The 11318-nt window shown below is 43.1% G+C and overlaps 1 pseudogene; it reads right to left on the minus strand.

The window, feature by feature from the left end:
* Nucleotides 1-1404: 1404 nt before the first annotated feature.
* LOC120041386 lies at nucleotides 1405-2677 on the minus strand (annotated as a pseudogene).
* Nucleotides 2678-11318: the final 8641 nt, after the last annotated feature.

The raw sequence follows: 11318 nt of genomic DNA on the forward strand, positions 1-11318 counted from the left end.
GAACCCCATAGAAGAGTTATTTTCGGCATGGTGGTGGAAGGTATACGACCCGGCAGCCCTTTGTGCGCATGCCTCTTGTGCAGGCTATGGAAGAGGCATGTGATGAGATTGATCTGGGTGCGATTCAGGGATGGATAAGGCACTCAAGGCGCTTCCCTCAATGTCTGGCAAGGGAAGATATTGCCTGTGATGTGGACGAGGCGTTGTGGCCAGACCCAGCTGTGCGGCAAGATGCTGCCTAATTATTTTTCTTGCCTCTTTTTTTCTAGATATTTTTTCTGCACATTTTTTCTGCAATTTTCTTTTTCAGTTTACTGTTTTTTTGTAAGCATATTTTTGTTCAGTCCAATGTAAATATATCTGCTGTGCATATGTTGCACTGACATGTTTGGTGAAAAATAAAAATAAAAATATTTCAACAGCATGTGTGTGTATCTGCAAATATTTCTGTGCATCTGAAGAATTTTCTACAATTTGAACTATTTTAGTATTATGGCAAAGCATACTAAAGATGAGAGTGCTTTTCATTATGCCCAACAGTGTGTAGTTGGTTAGACAAAATTCTGGTAATATGAATGAAGTGTGTGCCATTTCGTGCAAACGTTTGATTTTCATAATGCTATATGTAGTTTTGGTTGCAGTGCTTCATTTTGCAGGATATATGAGGTATTTTGCAGTTTGGGTGTGTGGTTTTGTGAATTGTGTTAAGTATTATGATAAAACCAGCCTAGTTTGCAAAATTGTGTTTTAGCAATTGAGAAAAACTCTAATTGAAATGCATTCCAGGTGACTACCTCCTGAAGCTGGTTCAGAGAATTTCCAAAAGTGTGCAAAGCTGTCATCAAGGCAAAGAGTGGATACTTTGAACAATCTCAAATATAACATATATTTTGACTTGTGTAAACACTTTTTTGGTTACTACATGAATCCATATGTGTTATTTCATAGTGTTGATGTCTTCACTACTATTATACAATGTAGAAAATAGTTAAAATAAAGAAAAACCCTGAGGTGTGTCCAAACTTTTGACTGGTACATTGTGTATATATATATATATATATATATATATATATATATATATATATATATATATACACTCCGGACTCCGACATTGATCCTCCTAATATGTCTATGTTTCTTATGTGCAATCTTTTACTTTTTGATTTGTGTGTATCGTTGTGTATTGTTAGATATTTCTTCAATGGTAGAGCTAGGACCACAAGCATTCGCTACACCCATTAAAACATCTGCTAAATATGTGAATGCGATAAATTACAATTTATTTTATTAAAAAAGATTACAGCTGTAAAAAGATTATGACTTTAAGTTTGAAAGAAAATGGTAAAATAATTTATTTAGTTTATTTAGATTTGTTGAATGTACTCTCTTTGTAAGACAAATGGATCAACCTACCTCGCGTTTCAAGTAATTCTTCAGGAACGAAGTGAAGGCTCATCTTTTTGTTCACTCTTTTGACAGATTTTGATTGTCTAGTTTTCATAGCATTTAGAACATTAGCATTAGCTGTTAGAACAAAATACAAATATTTCATTTAATATTATGATTTGATTAACATGTAACCACTTATATTATAATCTAGTAGGATAGTATAATGTTTTCCTTTTGCATTAATGTTAAGGGCGAAAATCACAAATGACATACGCATTGGTCCAGCTCCGAGGTCTGGCGATAGAGGTCATTCATAAACTTGTCAACTCCTTTCAGGTCCCAGGCGGTGGACTCATATTTACCACTGCTGTACAATTTCTTTATAGCGTTCAGAGTATGCGAAATGAAGACCATCTGTTCGTCAGCCTAGAAGCAGAGTGAATTGTATTAGTATATGCCTTATAAATTGAGGGCAAATATCAGAAAGTTATAGCATATTGCTTATTCGTTATAACCTAACTATATACAGTGCATTCGGAAAGTATTCAGAACCCTTCACTATCTGCACATTTTGTTACGTTTCAGCCTTATTTTAAATTGATTAAATATTATTTGTTTCATCAATCTACACACAATAACCCATAATGACCAATCCAAAACATGTTTTTAGAAATTTTTGCTAATTTATTCAAAACAAAAAACAGGTTTTGCTTTATCATTATGGTCTATTGTGTGTAGATTGATGATGATTTTTTATTTATTTGTATTCAATTTTCGAAATGGTCTGTAACGTAACAAATTTTGGAAAAGGTGATGGGGTCTGAATACTTTACGAATTCAGTGTTTAATCCACTCTTAGAAAAAAAGGTTATGGATAGAACAAAACCTTTTTATGCATATTTCTTACCCTGAAATTATTGACTTGTCTGTATTGTTTGTCAGGGAAAGTGATCTGAGGTTCTCGAGAGACTTCATGACCCTGAGATGCCAAAAAATATAAACAAAATATTGCATTATTATTACTTTACAACATTGTGTCAGGTAATTTAAATGAAATAGTGCAGCTCATGAAATGTTGAAAAGATGACAAGAGCTCAATGACCAGGAACAAGTGAATAAACATTTCCCTATATCCTACCATTTTCTGAAGCATCGTTATGGTGTTGTTACTGAACACTTGGAACATGCTCGGAGACCGAGGAAGTGTCTTCATCCACGTGCATCCGATGGTTTTATTCCAGGTGCAAATCGTCATGACCAAGCACATCCAAAAGCTGATTGAACCCATTTTAGCGTAGGTCTGCTGTAGTTCTCGGTCTGTCCACAATCAATCTTGATGCCCTTCCGAAAGATAGCCTACTTCGTGTAATTCCGACAAAACAAAGTTGTCCGCAAAGGAGAAAAAGATAAAGTGTTCTTCCTGATCGATCAATTTGTCGAATTCCCGAGTTCTGTCATGCTCCAACCTGTGTCGATCCTTTATACTAAGAGTCTGCAAGGTATTCCAAAAGTGAAAGGTGGAAGTTCCCTTACACTTTCATACCTGAGAGTTGTTTTACGTCTGGAGGAAAGGCAGGGAAAGGACAGGTGCATCTCTCGAAGAACTGTTACATCTTGAGTTATTTGCTATTTTATCATGAAACATTGTCCTTTCAACCAGGATTTTTTTAATAGAAGAAATAAACATGTGAATCCATTTTAGTCAGACTATGGCCTAAATAAATATCACCATATAGAACAAGATTGAGTTTGGCCTTTCACTTCGAAAACAACAGCATTTCATGTTTGAAAACGCAACACCTTTTCATTTGCGCACAGAAACTATGGTGTCAACTACGTTGTAAGCACCTGCTTAAAGGGTAATTGTGGTTTGTGGACCTCAACTGCCTATTTAAAGATACAGATCAACGTTGTATAGGTTCAATCAATTACACACTCAACATGACTTTATTTCGTTTTAGAAACAGGTTGTGGTCTGAATTATTTTGGTTGACCCGCTCCTAAGCTCCCGGTTTTCAGAATAAGACACTGGAAGCCTATGCAGCGCACAGGCAGTATAGACCTTGGCATTACTGCTTACTTTGACATTAGTGCTTAAATTGGAGCCTATATTTCGGATGGTTTTGAATCTGGGCCTACAGGCAATTGTGAGTAAAATATAAGTCTATCACGTAGATCATTTGTCAAAGTATTCCATATTCGTGTGTTTTTATTGAACTTTTATTCAGATATGTGAGTTGATGTTACCTCTGCATCTATTATCTTTCCACTATAGAGACTGAAGAGTAACAGCATGGTTAGCGATTGCTATACTCCATTGAACTAACATTCAGAATGTGGAGTTATAATTATGTTGCATGATATCCAGTAAATGTGTACTTGATAGAATTAATAACTATCTGAATCAACATTGTTTTACAGTGATATGATGATGTCATAAAGGGCGGGAAAGTATGGCTGGAATTCAGAGTATTGTAAAGGAGTTTATTGTTTTTCATTGAAAATGATGTTGATATGCAATTGTTAGTAGGAATCATTTCTCATTTAGGATAACATTTCAACGAAAAGTTCGTTGTATTTCAAGGTTGCATCACACCACAGAATTTTACAAAATTAATAGCACAATTTTAACCAATGTAAGACGTGTATGTATCTTTATTTAAATACTATAACCTACATGGAAATTATTTGCAACACGGAGAAATAACATAAACATATAAATAAAGCTTTCAGTGGCACATTTCGTTTATTCAACAAAATTACACGTTTTGCAAAAATGAACTAAAAGTAATGCTACTCTCACACGTGTTTTCTTGGCATTTTTGATTTCTTGAGTTAAATAACCAAGAATGTACACTTTCCGAATAGGTCATATTTTGTCGAGCAAGAAGGTCTTGGAGCTCCCTGAGTTTGATGGAATTCCATTTCACAAGAGTTAGGTTTTGTTGGAAGAGCTCGCTGGCTAGTTGAAACGCAAGTCTCAGTGCCCAAACCTTTTCCCCCTCCTGTAATCACAATAACACCCCGTGTAACCATGCAATTGAACTAGACTAACACAGAAAGTGTAGACACTCATGATCTCCTGAGCATCACCTCTATTGAAAGGGTTGGACGTTGGACCATTATAATTTCTGCCTCTGGGATACAGCCTCTTGGTCTCCTCTCCTTTACCACACACAAAAAAACACCATACCTCAATAAAACAACTAAATATATGAATGAATCAAGCTCCAATAATCAATTTTCAACTAGAATAAATAACTTGTGATATCACAGTATGCATGCTACAGCCAGAATTATTAGGAGGATCCCCATGATGCCACTTAAAAAGTTCTATATATATGACTAAGCTATATAAATAATTTGTTTTTATTTTTTGCCCACCAGCACCCTGCCTCGTTCAGGGGACTAAACTATTATCCATTAAAAGTATTGCTTGTTTTTTGCCTCTTTTTCCATATTGTCTTCCATGTTTTTTTTCTTATTTCTCCTCCAATCATAGTAAGACATACAGGTGTCTAATACATTGGACAGACTTTATAAATGAACATCCCACAATGTGGGTGTCACACCCTGGCCTCTGTTATATTGATTTTCTATATTAGTTTAGTTAGGTCAGGGTGTGACATGGGGGATGTTTGTGTGTTTTGTCTAGTTTAGGGTGTGTGTATTGTTTAGGGGGTTGTGTATAGTGTATGGGGTTGTGTTCAGTATAGAGGTTTAGGAAAGTCTATGGTTGCCTGGTTTGGTTCTCAATCAGAGACAGCTGTTTATTGTTGTCTCTGATTGGGAGCCATATTTAAGGCAGCCATAGGCTTTAGGTGATTGTGGGTAATTGTCTATGTCTAAACGTTAGTAGCGTGTGTGTGCACTTTCGTTTTGTAGCTTCACGGTTGTTTGTTGTTTTGTATAGTTTGTAAAAGTGTTTCGTTTCGTGTTCATCTTCGTTATAAATAAAAGGGAAGATGTATTCATATCACACTGCGACTTGGTCCACTCTTTCACCAGAAGACGATCGTGACAGAATTACCCACCATACCAGGACCAAGCAGCGTGATACAAGGCAGCAGCAGCGATCGCAGGACTATGGGAATTGGGAGGAAATATTAGACGGCGGAGGACCCTGGGCACAACCAGGGGAATATCGCTGCCCCAAGGCAGAGCTGGAGGCAGTGAAAGCAGAGAGGCGCCGGTATGAGGAGCTAGCACGGCAGAACGGCTGGCAACCCCAAAAATTTCTTGGGGGGGGGGGGCTCTCTGGGAGTGTAGCTGGGTCAAGTAGGAGACTTGATCCAGCTCCCCGTGCTTCTCGTGAGGAGCCGAAGAAAGAACCAGAGACAGTCGGGCTGATATTGGAGGTGAGCAATGGGAATGAAGCTGAGACTGTGGATGAATTAATGGGGAAATTGGAGGAGAGAGAGAAGAGGGATTTGCTGTTGTGGAGCATAAAGCACCGCATCCGCTTGAAGGAGCGTGTGCGGGATTTGATGTCACCGGGAACAGCTCTCCATACTCGTCCTGAGGTGTGTGCTAGCCGTCTGGTTAAGACAGTGCCTACACCACGCATCAAGCCTCCTGTGCGTCTCCAGAGCCCTGTTCCTCCTCCACGCACTAGCCCTATGGTGCGTGTCTCCTGCCCATTACCACCAGTGCCTACACCACGCACCAAGTCTCCTGTGCGTCTCCAGAGTCCTGTGCGTCCTGTTACTGCTCCCCGCACTAGCCCTGAGATGCGTGTCCCCAGCCCGGTACCACCAGTTCCGGCACCACGCACTAGGCCAAATGTGCGTCTCCAGAGCCCTGTACGCACTGTTCCTTCTCCCTGCACTCGCCCTGAGGTGCGTGCCCTCAGTCCGGTACCACCAGTTCCGGCTCCACGCACCAGGCCTATAGTGTGCTTTGAGAGACCAGTGTGCCCTGTTCCTGCTCCCCGCACTAGCCCTGAGATGCGTGTCCCCAGCCCGGTACCACCAGTTCCGGCACCACGCACCAGGCCTACAGTGCGCCTCAGCCGGCCAGAGTCTGCCGTCTGCCCAACGGCGCCTGAACTGCCCGTCTGCCCAACGGCGCCTGAACTGCCCGTCTGCCCAACGCCGTCTGAACTGTCCGTCTGCCAAGCGCCGCATGAACTGCCCGTCTGTACTGAGCCTTCAAAGCCGCCCGTCTGTACTGAGCCTTCCGCCAGCCATGACCAGCCAGAGCCGTCAGCCAGCCAGAGCCGTCAGCCAGCCATGACCAGCCAGAGCCGTCAGCCAGCCATGACCAGCCAGAGCCGTCAGCCAGCCATGACCAGCCAGAGCCGTCAGCCAGCCATGACCAGCCAGAGCCGTCAGCCAGCCATGACCAGCCAGAGCCGTCAGCCAGCCATGACCAGCCAGAGCCTTCCAGCCAGGATCCGCCAGAGCCATCTGCCAGCCAGGATCCGCCAGAGCCATCTGCCAGCCAGGATCCGCCAGAGCCATCTGCCAGCCAGGATCCGCCAGAGCCATCTGCCAGCCAGAATCCGCCAGAGCCATCTGCCAGCCAGGATCCGCCAGAGCCATCTGCCAGCCAGGATCCGCCCCTCAGTCCGGAGCTGCCCCTCAGTCCGGAGCTGCCCCTCAGTCCGGAGCTGCCCCTCAGTCCGGAGCTGCCCCTCAGTCCGGAGCTGACCCTCCGTCCAGTGGCGCTGTTACGAATCCCTTTGGCCCGACAATCTAGGGGGGGATGGTAATGGGACCCGTAACACAACTCATGCAAATTATTATAGTGACAACGTAACAGTGAGAACAAAAATAACCACAGACAACTAAATTACTACCGTCAAACACTCAAGGTTTATTTAAAAACACACGGTAATGGGGGGAGCAGGAAAAGGGGCTGAGCGGGACCCAAGGAATGAAAGAATAATCCAAAAACACCCCTAAGCTAGACTAGCCTACTTCACAAACAGCTAACTAACTAACCAAAAATACAGGGGGGTGGTCCGCCCAGTTCTAACTAGTGTTTATATAACAAAGTTTACCTACGGGTAGTGTATGCCCAAGGGCGACTTGTCTGGTTACCCCCTTTTCCCACCATCAAACAAACACTCAAACACCATAACCAAAACAATACTCACAGGTGGGGACAAAGTGACATGTAGCTGCAAAACACACAAGCGATCTACAGACAGAAGGCATGTTACAAAGAGATTGAGCTGGGGAGACAACAACTGACAGGGGTTTTAAACCAAGGGAAAGGGACTGTGATTGGGTAAGGGAAAAGGAGCAGGTGTCTTCCGATTAGCGACTGATTGATGACTGATTGGGGAATGATTATTGTCACCTGTGAGTAGGGGAGAAGGAGAGAAAAGAAATACACACAGGATACACACAGAACACTTGTATCCGTAACACTCCCACCCTTAAAAGCGCAACCCTAGGGATTGCGAACATATTTACAAAACATACAAACTTCATTATTTTTATATCAGGCATTTGAAACACATAATTGTCAACAGAAACTGGTTACCCGATTTTGTCTTCGGTAACGGTCCAACACAATCAACCACTACATGTTCGAATGGTTCACCTACGACAGGTATTGGACAAAGAGGAGCGGGAGGAATAACCTGATTTGGTTTTCCTGTTATCTGACATGTGTGGCATGTACGACAGTACTGAGCCACATCTTGTTTTAAACCTGGCCAAAAGAAATGGCGAAGAATCCGATCATAAGTTTTTGTGATTCCTAAATGACCAGACCACTGGTGATCATGAGCAAGGGATAACACATTTTGTCGAAAGGCTGTAGGAATCACTATTTGGTAAACAGCATTCCAATCTCCGCCCGCGTCATCATGGGATGTCCATTTACGCATGAGGAGATTACCATCAATGAAGTAAGCCACGTTTTTCTTCTTTACCTCTTCCAATGAGACAACACTAGAAAAACATTTAGCAAGCTTGGTGTCAACCTTTTGGTTAGCAACCAGCTGCTCACGAGTGACTGGTAACTGTATTGCATTAGCAATAAGTTCTACATTCTTCTCTTCCTTCCTGGGCTGTTTGTCAGAGGTGATCAGCTCCTCAGAGGTAGCACACAACCCATCCTCTTGATCATCCTCTTTGAACAGAACAGTGTTCGACAAATCTATCACGTCACTCTCTTGTCGTGCCTGAGCACGAGTGACAGCACAAGCAGGGAACACATGTGGATAACTCTGTGCCAGCTCATTGGAGAGAGAGTGGTCACTTTTATCCAATACTTCCAATACGGGTACTACCTTTCCTCCGGCAATATCGTTACCCATTATAAAGGTCACACCTTTTACTGGCAACATAGGACGTACCCCCACTCTGAATATTCCACTGATTAACTCAGAGTGTACTTTCACAAAGTGCAATGGCACTGGGACAAAACCCATTTCTATACCCTGAACTAACACACTGGAACCACAGTATGTATCGTCGGATAAGGGCAACACATCAGACAATATAAACGACTGCGCCGCACCAGTATCTCTAAGAATTTTAACCGGACGCTGAGACGCTTCGTCATTCGCTAGGGACACAAACCCCTCGAAAATGAACGGTTCATAACTACGGTCGGGAACTGGGTCTTTCAAAATACATTTACCCTTAGGCACCTGTTTCGTTTCAGACCTCACAACCGTACGAATTAGACCAACACCTGTTGGTGGCTTGGCACGAAGAGGCATCCCTTGTTTACGTTTTAGCCGGAAGCAATCATTAATCATATGTCCCACCTTATGACAATAGAAACAGGGACGCTCATTTTTCTGGCGTGCTTGATATACTGCTGGCCGACTAGGGCTATAAGTAGGCAATTCTGTAACTCTACTCTCAGTATGAGCCGAAAACACACTCTTGTGCGTCAACACAAACTCGTCTGCCAACACAGACGCTTCTGACAGGGAGGATACTTTCTGTTCGTTTAGGTACACTACAATGCGTTCAGGTAAGCAATTTTTAAACTCTTCCAACAAAATTAACTCCCGGAGAGAGTTAAAATCAGTTACCTTGCTAGCAGCATGCCATTTATCAAACAGATTTCCCTTCTCTCTAGCAAATTCCACATAAGTCTTACTAGAAGACTTCTTATGAGACCTAAATCTCTGTCGGTATGCCTCAGGCACAAGCTCATAGGCGCGAAGAACAGTAGCTTTGACCACTTCATAATTTAAACTGTCTTCAAGAGGTAGCGCTGACAAAACCTCTTGGGCTTTACCAGTTAATTTACACTGAAGTAATAGGCACCATACCTCTTTAGGCCATTTCAAGGCTACGGCTATACGTTCAAATACACAAAAATAGGAGTCAACCTCTGACTCTCTGAACAAAGGTACTAAGACAATCTGCCTACTAATGTCAAAAGTGTTGGGATCTCTAGTTGGTGAGGACGGCTCACTAACAGTCACTGCAGGAACGAAGGCTAGCCTCGCTGTCTCTGCCTCCAGTTCCATCTGGCGCATTTTTAACTCCATCTGCCGCTGTTCTCGTTCTGCCTCAATTTTACACATCTCCATTTTTAACTCCATCTGCCGCTGTTCTGCCTCAATTTTACACATCTCCAACTGGAGAGTCTCTCGCCTAATTTGGGCTCTCTCTTCCGCCTCCAGTTGGAACTGTATGGCACGGACATCCCTCCTGGCATCACCGGTTGAAAGTGGGGAGAGTGGATCAAAACGGGGCAATGTGGCAGGTGCTTTAGCCTCGCCCACAGACACCACTGGGCTTAGAGGAGCAGCAACATCCCCTACAGGGGTAGTAGGCTCAGGCAGCGGTAATACAAGCACCTGCTCTTCCAACAAAACATTTAACACTAGTTGTTTAACCTCCGCTTTAACTAAACCCGGCGGAATCGATACCGAATAATGGTCAGCCAAGGTCATTAAATCTACCCTACGACATCTATCAAAAACCTCCCACGAAGGGTTATCCAAAAAGGACTTCAAATCAAAAGTAGCCATCTTGAACTACCACACAAGAGCCAACAAAATAGCAAACACTAATGCTACTTCAGCTACAGCGCTCAACACTGAACTATACCACTACAACAATCTGCACAAGCGGTATGGGTGTCAGTAATGACAGATCCCGGATGAGCCCCCACTTATGTTACGAATCCCTTTGGCCCGACAATCTAGGGGGGGATGGTAATGGGACCCGTAACACAACTCATGCAAATTATTATAGTGACAACGTAACAGTGAGAACAAAAATAACCACAGACAACTAAATTACTACCGTCAAACACTCAAGGTTTATTTAAAAACACACGGTAATGGGGGGAGCAGGAAAAGGGGCTGAGCGGGACCCAAGGAATGAAAGAATAATCCAAAAACACCCCTAAGCTAGACTAGCCTACTTCACAAACAGCTAACTAACTAACCAAAAATACAGGGGGGTGGTCCGCCCAGTTCTAACTAGTGTTTATATAACAAAGTTTACCTACGGGTAGTGTATGCCCAAGGGCGACTTGTCTGGTTACCCCCTTTTCCCACCATCAAACAAACACTCAAACACCATAACCAAAACAATACTCACAGGTGGGGACAAAGTGACATGTAGCTGCAAAACACACAAGCGATCTACAGACAGAAGGCATGTTACAAAGAGATTGAGCTGGGGAGACAACAACTGACAGGGGTTTTAAACCAAGGGAAAGGGACTGTGATTGGGTAAGGGAAAAGGAGCAGGTGTCTTCCGATTAGCGACTGATTGATGACTGATTGGGGAATGATTATTGTCACCTGTGAGTAGGGGAGAAGGAGAGAAAAGAAATACACACAGGATACACACAGAACACTTGTATCCGTAACAGGCGCCCTCTGGGATGGTATTCAGTCCGGGACTCGCCGTTCCAGAGGCGCCACCAAAGCGGTTAGTGACTATGGTGGAGGGGGGTCCACGTCCCGCACCCGAGCCGCCACCATAGGAAGGCCC

This window comes from Salvelinus namaycush, unplaced genomic scaffold (assembly GCF_016432855.1).
Source record: "Salvelinus namaycush isolate Seneca unplaced genomic scaffold, SaNama_1.0 Scaffold456, whole genome shotgun sequence".
NCBI classification, from domain to species: Eukaryota; Metazoa; Chordata; class Actinopteri; order Salmoniformes; family Salmonidae; genus Salvelinus; species Salvelinus namaycush.